The sequence below is a fragment of the Anser anser genome (assembly GCF_964211835.1).
Source record: "Anser anser genome assembly, chromosome: 4".
In the NCBI taxonomy this organism is placed as follows: domain Eukaryota; kingdom Metazoa; phylum Chordata; class Aves; order Anseriformes; family Anatidae; genus Anser; species Anser anser.
Window position 1 is genome coordinate 39,218,067 of NC_139724.1, and position 13,174 is coordinate 39,231,240.

The following is a 13,174-nucleotide window of genomic DNA, read 5'->3' on the forward strand; positions in this document are numbered from 1 at the left end:
GACTTCTTCCAAGTCACTTGATATGCTATTTTTATTATGTGTTAAATGTACAGTGGAAGTTCAGTGTGTAAGTTAAATCACTGTTCCACAGACACAGGTTGTTCAGAAGTTGTATGGCAGGAGCATCATGTTCCACTCGAAAAGGAAATTAACACTTTAAAAATCATTCTTCAGTTCCTAGTGACATAAAACCTGGAGTTGAAGTTCTCCATATCAAATTGCTTTTGAAGCAAACTGTTTTGAAAATATTGGCTTGGCATCCAACATATCTGCCAGATATCTGTATTCTATTTTATTTTTATTATTTTATTTTTCCTTTGGAAAAAAAAGGTTCTAAATGAAATGACCTAATTATATGAAACATTGATTTCACCATTTTTTAATGAAGTACAGTCTGAGCAAAAGTGTTATGACCTTGGTAACTTGGATATAATTGCTTGTAATTAATACATTTTAATTCTTGGTTTAAAAAGTTTTTGAAATTTTGCTACAAATTACTTATGAAATATATAAAACAGCAAACTAGAACAATATATCTTCTGCAGAGATAAATTGTCAATCAATAAAAATATCAACCCTTTTTTGAGAGTTTTGGAGGGCTTAATATATTTTTATCTGATAACCAAAACCTGATAGAATACATATTATTATTTCATGCTTTAAAGATGATCAAAATATATTTATTAAAAATGTTTTATAAAAGTGGATATATTAAAAGTAGTTTTGGATAAAAGTATTGTTGAATTCAAAAGTATTGTTTGTATATGTCTGCATCTTAATACTGTATCTATAGATAAGTGTATATATATATCTATGTAGGATCTATTTACCTTAAAGCTGCAAAGTCATATTTTGACAGTTGTCACATAACTTCAGAGTCAATTTTACTTTTTTTCACTTGTCTGATCTGAAAGTTGTGTGATAAAGCTTAGAAGCTCTGTTTTCCCACCTCCTCCGTGTAATCTCCTGCATACTTTAAGAATTTCTATTTTTCTCCACAGGAATCCTACAAGGACTACTGCTCTTGTGATCACCCAGAATTGTCATCCCTCATTAAATTAGGTAGTTTAATTAGTATATTAATTTCCCTGTATCTTTCTCATGTTGCAAAATGCTTTGGTGTTTAATATTTATATATTACAGAATTATAGTCTAAATAGGGGAATCTAAACAGATTAGCCATGACCCCATTCATAAATGTATTCCAAAAGAGCTGACATAGAAATTAAACAGGAATGGAACTTGGTCCACAAATTGGAATGTTTTTTAATGTGGGTAAGAAAAAAAAAGTCATATACAGTGTATATTGACCATGTCTACCTTTACAAACTAGGAAGAAAATCTATTTGTTATTACCTTCAGATTGATAGTGTTGATATTTGCAACCAGAGCTCTAGTTTTCTTCTCTCATTAGTTGATCATTACTGCCTATAGTTCTTCTATAGCCTTTTTTTTTTCTCCCAGTCCCACGTTCAATTCCTGTGAATGTGTACTAAACATAATGCACCATGCTAGTGATAATGTTTCTGGGTTTAGTTATTTACATTAAGAGGTTGAGCAAGGAGCATCAATTTTAGTATAATATGTCTCTCCCAATAATGGACTCAGTGTAGCTTCTGATACTTAATCTCAGCCTATTATGAAACACAAGGAAGTGGCAGTCTACCATCAAGTGTAAGAAGATAATGAATAGCATGTAAGAATGCATAAAACCATGTATTTTAGAAAATATCTCCACGTCTAATATTCACCTAGAACTTCTATGAAACATACCACAGAGTATCGTGAAAGCAGCTAGAAATAATAAATATTAAATTTAAAATACAATGGAAAGTTTGTTCTGGTATAAAAAGTGTAGGTGTTGTGACTTCAGTTAGGGTCTGTTGAGTATTATTTCTGCTATGATTAAGATACAAGGCATAAATTACATCAAAGTGCATGCTTGAAAGGACATGTTCTTCAGACTCAGTCTAACAGTGCTCAGGCATGAAGTAGTATGTCCACTGTCCAGTAATGATATTGGCAGTAAGAGGTAACAAGTAACATAGGCACCAGATATCATATTTCTGTATTTTCTAAATTATGGATTTACCCTGTCCTTCTGTAGGTTTACAAACTTTGAGAAGCATACAAATTTAAAAAATGCACTGTTAATCCCGATGATTTATCATAAACTGCAATGACTTTTTTTTAATATTCACAATACGACTTTCATTTCTCCAAAATCTAATGTCTGTAGAACATTCACAGTAAAGAAAATTAAATAATAAAAAAAGTTTTTGTGTTTAAAAAAAAGTTTTTGTGCTTACTGTTTCAGAACGGTTACTCTGACAAGGGGAAATTTGAAAGGCTAACGGACTTAGCAGTCACTGCCAAGTGTTATGCACTGCATATAGACATGCGTTAAACTGCAATGATGAAAATGGATCTGTAGCTTTTTTGGTAGAAACACACTGTCTTCAAAACTTTATCAATGAAGTTGTTGACATATACAGGCAAACATTTAAGATAAAAATACTGCACTGAAAAATATAAAACTGATTATCGAGAGTATTAAACTGTTAGAGTTCAAGAATAGTGTGTATTGATGCAGTATAGACTTTTTTGCATAATAAAGAAATAACAACGATTATTTTACATCATATATATAAGGGATTTTTGTGAAAATAAAAGGAAGATTCTTGGATCAGTGTGAATCCACAGCAAAGTTTCCAGAAAGTTATGGATCCACAACTGATCCCGAAGGGTTTTTGGATACTAAGTAAATGACTAAGCTGTTCAAGACTGCCCTGACTATTATGAATTCTCTGGGGGTTGTTTTTTGGGTAAAAAATGCATATGGGTTTGTCCTTGAAAAGTGTATGTCTAATGTGTTCATGTGTATAACAAGCTCAGGTGAACAGATGTGTAATGTGTGCAGTATGATGATGAAAAGACATAAAGACATGTTAATGAGACAATGTGCAAGGTGATGTTTTAGAGAATAGTGATCTGTCTTTAGAGGATGTATGAAATATAATTCTAATTTGCTCTCCATCAGAATTGTGCTTCTACAGAACATTTAAATGGCATATATAATTTTGTATTGATTATTTTTTTATTAGTGAATATTCATCCCTGAAATCTCGATCTTAAATCAGAATACTTAGCTGCTAAGACTATAAAAGGTAAAATAAATAAAATAAAAAAACATTCCATCCAGGTATATTGAGTAAAGCAAGCAGCAAGTTTTTGACAGCTGAGGGGCTGCAGGGATGTCTGTGGTGGGATCAGCCCCTAGTCTCTTCTCACAGAGGCTGCCCCTGCAGCCCCTGTGATCAAAACCTTGCAATATACACCCAATACACCAGGTAAGAAGAAATGTCTTTGTCATAACACTTATTCACCAAAGGACTGAACTGAACACGGTGAAAATTTTACCTTTCCTGAACTCTGAAATTCTTGCTCTGTTTTTCACAATATATATGCGTACTACCTAAATTAGTACTTTTATGCAAAAATCTGTAACATATCTCAGTAGATGGCATAACTGGTAGTCTGTATGGGATATTGACAAGGTTGTAGCCTTTAAGAATGTCATGAACACTATCATTACCTAAACCAGTGGTATATCCAGTAATAGTAATAATTAATCCCTACATTATTTATAATTACAAAATTTAGAATGTTTTCCTAGTAGTTTTCCCAAATATTCATTGACAGCAAGAAAATAGTTTGATTTTAGATGTTTTGTTCTAGCCTGTGCTTTGGTAAGGATTAGCATATGTGTGTTCCAGAACAAGTCCTCCAATTTCACTAAGAAGGTGTCTAATTAAGAGTGTTTTAATTACACAGCTTCTGGTTCAGTCTCTGATAATGCTCAGTTGGGATAACTTCAAGGATAACTTGGAATAACTTTCACAGCTTTGTTTAGGTAAGTGTGGATGAGTTTTTTGAATTTAAAGAAAAGAAGAGTGATAGTTAAGGATAATGCCTTGACATCTCCTCCCTGTTCCTGCTTTATAAAAGTCACTTTCCTGTGACATTGTATTTCTGAACTGGAGCACAAAAATACATCACTGTTTTGATAACATAAATCAAGGTGCTCTTGTAGGTAAGAGAAAGATGATTGCAAGCTTGCTGTACTTCATTAAGCTAGTACTCTCATTCTGTCACCTTATTTAATCATTTTCCCTATTCATTTAGAGTATTTTCAGGCTTGATTTTCTTTTCCTCACTTGTCTTAATTTCAAATTTTTTCATCACTTTTAGTATCATCATTTTTGCAGCAAAGACTAATCATATAATTGCAACAATTTTGAATAGTTCTGTTATAATTACTTAAATGATTTTTTTTTCTAAATTAGTATGGCTATAACCTCCCCATATCATAAAAACACTCAGTATGATCTCCTAATCTAAAAGCTGGTATTTAAGAATAAGTGAAGAATATTTATTCTCTTTTCTTTTTCAAGGCCAGAAGTCTAATGATCCTATATTAGCTTGCTAAATGCAAGCATTGCATCCTGGTATCATGTCTTTCTTGCATATTTGTTATGTGTTTTTTGCTTCATGTCATAGAAGTATGCAAAATATTTCCTTGGAAGATGACTCAAGGGATGTGTGATTAAATATCTGTGTAACAAGTATATAGCATCGCTAGGATAATATGAGTATTAGGTAACATTGTGCTATTACTGATTTTTAGATGGCTTGTTGCTTGAAAATCCTTCCATTGAAGTGTGACAAGTATTATCCTTTCCACGGTTCCTTAAGCCTTGGAATTTCTTTCACTTTACAGAAATTATTAACTGATGAAAGCTGTCCTGGATTTTATATATATATATATATATATATATATATATATGTGTGTATATATGTATGTGTGTATATATATATATATATATATTCATTTTTGAATGTTACTTTTTCACTAAATTGCCCTAGGTCTGATTTTGCATTTTTAGATGAAAATACAAGAAAGATGTAAAGTTTCTCCAAAAAGTTCCATGGACAAAACATTAACATAAATTGTAGCTCTGTTGATTCAGTGATATTCCTAAAATGAAGCTGACAGCTGATTTTAACTATTCTTCTATGATTTATTGTATGTAATTGCTTTGTTGTGGTGGAAGGAGGGTAACAGCATCTAAACTGTGCTGTGAACAGAGACCTACAGGAAACAGGCAGATTGTGCAGAACTCAGGCCAAAACTGGGGAAAACTTTGCCTTAAATACAGCTCTCAGCCTTCTCCACTTTCCCTTGCCAGAAAAATGCTGGCAGTGAAGCCAGCTCCTTGCCTTGTTTTCTGTGGTTTCAGTAGGGCAGCTGTGCCACACAGCTCATGAGATGGTGATTGCGGCCTCCGTCTGGGCTCTGACGACTGCTCTGTGAAAGATTAACATCTCCAAGAACTGTGTCTGATACATAAATTATTCACAGAACTATGTCACATGAAGGTATGACTAAGTTAATCTTACAGCACTGACATCAGTCCCTTTTTCTTACATGAGGACTGTTGATAGTTACACACTGAGAAAGAGGAAAAGATTAGCACAGGATTGTCTTTCCTCTCCATTAAGCTTATGCACTTTGGCTTCACTTTATGATGCACAGTGTGGTGGAACAGAGACTCCTATGGAGAGGGCTGTTACTTTTGCATAGCCAATACTGCCAGTATAGTTAAACATGCACGCATAAATTTTTGGAAGTCAGTACTGCCTTGGAGTTTGGTGAAAAAGTTTCAGATAAAACAATGATAATTCTCTGTGAATATGATAATTCAACTGTCAGAGTCACGAAAAGATTCTGAAAAAAAAAAATCAAAATTAAAGCTAACATTCTATCCAAGTAAAAACAAAATTTCTACACTAATGTAGAAATTAATGTGTCCACTAAAGTGTGCTTTTATTTTTTACATTGTGTCATGCATAAATGATTTTTACACTTTTGTATTTTTCTTACATTTTGATTTTTAAACAAATGAACCATATTTTATTAAAAACTATAAACTTCATTTAACATGTCAGCACCATAGCAACTCCTTTGTTTTTCTATAATGTTACCTTTATGTCCTCCATTTATAAACAATAGCTAAAAATATATTATTCCGTGAATTTATTGGTTTTAAACATTGCTTATTAACAACTGATATGTGTGAATTTATTTCTGTTCTAGAATTTATGCAAACTGTAAAAACTCAGACTCTTAAAGCCGTTTGAAAGACAAATCATCATTTGTCTTGCCACTTTAGTTGTTAGACACCTGTTAATAGCACTTGTCAGTGTTTGTCTGTTCCTTTCTTCTCTCACTTTTCCTGTTAAGAATTGATCATAGTGATTTGCATAAGGAATCAAGCTCTTTCCAAGCGCCAAAGAATGTATTGATGACAGTTTGTCATTTGTCATTACTGTATTATGTGTATGTAAATATATATATATGTGTAATCTTCATAGGGGCTATGAAATATGCATCCTTCCTACATTCAAATCCATTCAATGTGAATTATTAGTATTGTTTTCCCCCATCTAGACTAAGTCATCTCAGTAAAGCTAAATTTGGAGGATTTAATTAAATTAAGTACTTTTTTTTTTTCATCATTCACTTGCTTCACTTGCATATCTCTAAAGAGAAATGTAGGTATCATTCCTTGAAGCTGTTCTTTGTATTCACAAAGAATATGAAGGGCTTCACAAAGTAGGGCTTAAACAGGGGTTATGAAGGTAGGGAGTTTGTTTTTATTTGTGGTTCTTGGAAAAGGAAGAAATGGAAGATTTGGATCCTCAGCTGAGGGTACTTCACTTAGGATGAGACTTTCTTTCAAAGGGCAGCTTCAGCATGTCAACAGGTTGTGTTTGATGCCATTTTCCACACAATAATCACCACTGGACATCACACAAGCACTTTCTAAAATGTCATGCTGTGGCCCAAAGCCTATCCATATGCAGATATCCATAGGTGATGTTTATAAAAAGGAAAACCAGCAACAATGAAGAAATCCCAATGCTAAACTATGAATTTTTGTGCTTACACTGTTAGCACCAAGCTACCTCTGCTCTTTCATTTCTAGCACATGCAGATATTTTGACATGGAAGAGTTTGCTCTGAGGTAGTAAGCAAGGAAATTGTCAAACTACAAAACACAATTTTCTTGCTGAACAGAAAACTGGGTGAAGTTCTCTACTGTTCTGCCAAGTATGAAGTGATCACCAGTAATCCCTCAGGCTCCCTCTGCTCTTCTGGTGATAAAAACAATGAGTGATTTGGCTGCCTGCTGATTATTTTGCTGTTTTATTCCCTGATTTAGGGGAGGAGTTTTTGAGCTCTCTTTTCAAAATTAATTTTTGTTTTCTAGAGTTCTTGATGGGAATGAGTCTACTCTAAAAGTATTCTCTACAGTCCTGAAAGCTTTTCAGTACTGTTAAGCACTGCAAGACCTTTGCTTAAGAGGAGCATTTCAAATCTGCCACAGAAAGCTCATATTCAGGTGATGTATATACACTACTGGAAATGCAAATAATGCTGTGAGGTTTTTCGGGTTGTTGTTATGGTTTGTATTTAGTATTAGCAATTTACTAACAAAATCTACAAAAATCTATGCAACCTATGCTCATTTTCTGACAAAAAGGAAAAGAATTTTTCTTGTTTCCTCACAAGGTTATGTTGCCACTAAGTAATGGTGTTGTGTTCATCTTTGTACATGTTGGCATCTTAATACATGTTTCTACTTGAAAATAAAATTCTACTTAAAACTGTGATTGATCATTGATATTTTGGACAGATTATTATTTTCACTCCAGACGTATTTCTCATAGAAATGCAAGAGGCATTATATAATACTCATCCAAACTTACAACTGTCTTGTAATTAAATACTAGATGTGCTTATATTAAAGAAAAACAAAACAAGAACCCTGTAGGCAAATATTTTCTGCTCATTTCAGTAGAAGAATTTTCATCAAATGGTAGTTTACTGAATTGAAGGAATTTGGTCTATGAAATCTTACAGTAGGATATAAAAAAGTGGTCTTGAAATGGAAAATTCACATACAGAAGTGCTGAATGTATAAATATTTGAAACACAACAGATTTCATTTTCACAGTAAGGAAAATGTATATTAACAACCAGCATATGTCAAATAATGTTAATGCTTAAAATGTGTGTTCAGAAGCCAGGTATCATGACTAGTTCTAAATTATTTTTCTGCATTATTACCTGTCAAAAATGGAGAAAAGAATAGCAAACAGTTCTGTATTTTCTAAGTTGAAAATTATGTTCCAGATGTCTTCTCATGTGTTTTAGTTCCCTTTTTGGAATCTTGATTCATGTTCAGGCTATTGGAATGCCTCCAGAAATTGGTTACATAGCATCAGATATCTAAAATGACAAAATAATCTACAGGGCTGAGAAAAAAAAAAATGATGGTGAATCTTGCCCACATTGCACTTCAGCATGGGTAAAATCACTGCTTACAAATCTGAACATGATACAACTTTTGTTTTGACTCAAGAAGTGACTGATGACTCTTTTTTTATATATATATTTATTTTAAATTTCTATTGGTTTTCATCCAGTAGCTAAATTTTTTGAAACCACCTTAATGTGCTCAAATCTTAAGTGCACTTGAAAGATAACTGCTTTCACAGACTATAGCTAATTGAATTGGCATTTAATTTATTCACCTATATCATGAAGAATAAACTTTCAGTAGAACTATCAAGGTAAAATTATTCTTCTGAATGCTATTTCTCTTCTATATGCTGTTGTGCTGTAATTTCTGAGAATTCTTAGATAAATGATGAGGGTATATGTCCTCTCCATTTTTCATTGAATTTAGATTTCAATAAAGAGATCGTCATACTAACAATTCATTTCTCTCAAGGCCACATTATTAACTATTTTTATCTTCTAGTTGCTTCTCTTTATTTGTAGAAAGCAAGAAATCATTTCTTCAGCTGTTCAGTGAGAATTGCCATGTAAGTAAATTCACAAAAGCTGGGATGTAAGTATAGCATGAAGTAGAACTCTGCACCATAGTATACCACTGTTAACTTGGTATTGTTCAATTAATTAATCCTCTTTCTCCCGTGCTGACAAAAAACGTTATACAAAATAAACCTATATCATATTGGAAATAATCATATGGAATTAAACTTATTAATTTGACTGTTACCAAGAATATAAGGCAAATATTTTCAAAAGCAAGAAGTGAAGAATGGAGTGATGAAGGGAGAAGGGGTTGCTTACTCTAATGTATAAATCAAATTTGTTAATACTAATTGTATTACTTTGTCTGTTTCTTAAATACTACCTATTAAATATTCAGAAATCCCATTCGAATATTGTGGGAAAATTATTCATAGATATCCTCTTGAATAGGTACAGCAGTCTACCTTCTCTGAGGAGCACCTCACTGCAGATCTTGGCAATGCTAATCCTGGACAAAAAGACATCTTAGCGCAAAGCAGAAAATCTTCAGGAGGATAGGCTGAGTTCATCTCACTCCTGGTGCCCACCATGGAGTATGTGCACTGTTTGTAGAAGGTAAAAGGTTTTATATTCTCTTAGAGAGAAGAATTGAACTGTGGTTTCCAAACAACTTCAAAGTGCTTTAACTGTAAAACTGTTGGATATATGTGTGTGTGTGCGTAACTGACACATTGAAATAAATCATCTGTTCCTATGCCAGGTTCAGCAAATTCCAGCTATGAACCTTCAAGATTTTGAAGGCATCTCTGTATAACAGAGGCTTGTGTATCTGGAAGATTCTAGGATTCATTTTAAACTACCCCTTTATACTGGTGTGTTATGTTTGGCAACATACTGTGTTCAGTCTTGTTAATTCTGCTTTGAGGTGTGTAACTCTCCTAATAAAGCTATGTAAGAAACCGAAGCCCAATTTAAAGATGTTACAGATGCTACAGATGTTACAGAAACTAGGCACATATGAAATATTTTGTAGTAGCCCTTCTTCTCTTTTTTTCTTTGATTACTAACATTTCCCTAATCTTAAGAATATCCTTCTCCAGGCTGCAGCTGTTGTACTGTATCAGTTTTCCATGGGTAATTTTTTTTTTTTGGGGGGGGGGAGGGGTAATTTTGAGGACATTATACTTGTCTATTTTGTTATTATATAGTTCAAAATTTAGTTTTTATTAATTATTAAATATGTTAGGAAGAATACTTCTTTATCACTGGCTATCAATAATTATTTGTGGCAGAAATGTCATAGTTTCCAATCTGATACTTGCAGTCTATTTAGTTCAATAATTAATAAGAGGAGGAGTATTAGATTAAAAAGCCCTTCTGGGGAAAAATCTAAACACAGTTTTAAGTGGTCTTTATATTTTTTTTAATCACTTCAAAACTACTGCATACTTCTACAGTCCCACCACCAAGTCCTACCAATAAGCCTGCTGTATAATAAGTCTAGATAAGAATCTGGAATTTACTAGATAATTTTTTTTTTAAAGATATGAGCTTCCATTTTGATATTACGGCTAAGACAATTGAAACTTGGAAATCCACACAGTAAATCATTATGAGAAGAAACTGTGACATAATTTCAGTTCCAAGATCTATATCTACTGGTTAAGAAAAGAAATGTGAAAATGTGTAAGGAACTAAAGTAAGGATACTTGACAAGAAACACTCTTTAGTTTCTATTTTTTTTAGTAGGAAAAAAAAAAACATTTGCAGTGTTGTGATGGTTAAGTAGGTAAGAAAATAGAATGGTTACTAGGCTGGTATGCCTGTACAGAAACGAATAATGAATGCCATGACTGAATTTGTCTTGCTTCAACTTTAAAATAAAGAACTAGCATACCATTGTCTTGATTTAACCATACAGATATATCTATCCAATACTTCAAATTTGTAATTCAGTAATGGAGAAATTCAGCAGCTTGTGGTGTATATGAGGTCAAACTTTATGATCAAAATGATCATCACTAAATAGCTTGCGAATCTATATGGGTGAATCATTTTCATGAAGTCTGATTTCCTATACGAATTTTTCTAAAAAACAATTCTTAAAACATTCACTAAAATACAAACTTGTCTGATGCCAAATTTCCTGAAACCAGTCATTAAGATTTACTATTTCCATTATGAATAATGTCCATTATAAAAGAAGAAAACATGACTGGAAGGCAAGCATATATTTTCTGTCATGGCACAGCAGTTTGTCTTCAATGACTGATGTTGTTTGCAGTTTGGGAAAGTAATAATATAGAAACAGCAAGTAAGAGTTGCGTTTTTAGCAGAAACTTATTGTTCATCACATACATTATTTTCACTCTTTGATAAAGTGAATGCTTATTACTGTCAATAATGAAGACAAAAAGCCAGATGACCTACTCCCATAGCTCAATAAAACTATAAACATTGATGAGCAAAGCATAATGAAATAAACATTTACAATAGACTTCTGCAAATTCTACTTGTCATGGCATGTTATGAAGACAACATTCTTTTATAAGATACGATGGTCTCATATTCTTTATAAGAAACAGTAGGAGCATGGCTATTAGATATAAACTGAAATATATATGTTTCTTAAACACTTTCAGAACACAGAGCTAGTCTTGACTCATCATTTAGCAACCTTGTGAGCTGGTAGCAGCTCAGCTTCTCTGGAGGTAGGTTGCAGGCAGCTTTATTTTTTGCTTGTTTTCTGTTCTCATTCTCCTGCATTTGAGAGGAACACCTTCCAATCTCTTCTTTCTCTTCCTCCTACTTTATTTAGAGGAGAGCAACTGCAGTCAGCAACTAAATAGACAGTTCCTGTCTAGTGTAAATACCTGAAGCCAGTAATTAAAGCCTGCTCTCATTCCCTACATTGTTTGAGGAACTGAATTGCTGATGACTCAAGGGAATCTGAGCTGATGCTGACTGCTGGCATCTAGCAGTTGGCAATATTCGCAACCTATTTTTTGACCTTGGAGAGCTGTGATCACTTGCTTGAGAAAAGAAAGAAATAAAATATTTCCCCAGAAGAAAAATGTTATTATCAAAGTAACAGTAATTTTCTGTGCAGTATCCCATTGGAGGAGTCTGGCATTTCCTCACGTACTTGCTTGCTAAGGCTTACCAAGGGTACTAATAACTTGTACATACTATAGGTGATACAGGGTAGTATAACACTACAGAAGCTTTCTGAACAAGAAAATTCCCATGCCACATTGCAGAATTCACAATGATTTTATGAAAAGTGCTCATTTTCTCTTTGATCTTGCCTGCTTGCTTTATATATCATTGCAAAGCCACAGAGACTTGCAGGCTCTTTCATCTCTCTCATTCCTTTGGGATTAACTGTGCTTATCAGAGACCCATACTGGTGCTGTCACAGAGCATAGCAGAAGGTACGTGAAAAAGCTGAATGGGAGAAGGACAGAGGGCAACAGTTCTTTGTGCTCTCTCAGTTTCTACCTACAGCCTGTCAGCCAATAAAGCCTATGGCTCTTAGAGATCACTGTGACAGCTACAATGAATGCAGGCAAAGCTCTTCAAAATTAGTATCAGTATCTGCTTCATAATTACAGCTTAGAAACACTAGAAATCAAAGACACTGAAGTCATTTTGTCCTATATCGTACTTCACATGTACAAAATTTTGCAGCTGAAAAATAATAGTTAAAAACAAAACAAAAAGCAAAAACAAAATAAAACAAAACAAACAAAAAAACAAGCCTCTAGGGCTTAAGGATTGGAAACATCATGTTCAAGGCTAGGTTGTAATTCCATTTCCTCAAAATAATGCCATATTACAGTACATATGTTTAAGCAGATGCAACCTCCACCAGTCCTACTAGGAAATGGGTGGTGGTGTCTTTTTACACATTTTCTAACTTTTTCTGTCAGTGAAAAGGCCCACCAACTTCTGTGTGAATCCCTCTAAATAAGTATCCAAAATAATTTCTTCTAACGTGCTAAAAGTATTAGAGGTAACAATTTTACACAAAATATACACAGTAGATTTTGAAATGTGCTGTTACTACGTACTGATCTGTCATTATCGGTGTGTCTTTAATGAGATTTAGATTTGCTCCTTCACCATGAAACATTTTTAAACAAACTTTCCAAAACAAAAATCAAAGAACACCTCAGGACAAGAGGAAAGAAATCCGTAACAAAGACAGTGCTCTGTTAAACTAGTGAATGAAATGCTAGAAATGCTAGTAATTTCATCATAATT

The 13,174-nt window shown here is 33.4% G+C and overlaps 1 protein-coding gene across 4 annotated transcripts in view; it reads left to right on the forward strand.

The window, feature by feature from the left end:
* Positions 1 to 9,961, forward strand: part of LOC310898586 (uncharacterized protein) — a 301,122-nt gene extending 291,161 nt beyond the window's left edge. For 2 of the 4 annotated variants that reach the window (XR_014583475.1, XR_014583476.1), the window contains 3 exons: positions 1,002 to 1,062; positions 3,835 to 3,913; positions 7,335 to 9,961. The gene's annotated coding sequence lies outside the window, so the exon portion shown is untranslated. The remainder of the gene's footprint in view (positions 1 to 1,001; positions 1,063 to 3,834; positions 3,914 to 7,334) is intronic. The other 2 variants (XR_014583474.1, XR_014583477.1) reach the window with 2 other exon arrangements.
* The last annotated feature ends 3,213 nt before the right edge of the window (positions 9,962 to 13,174 follow it).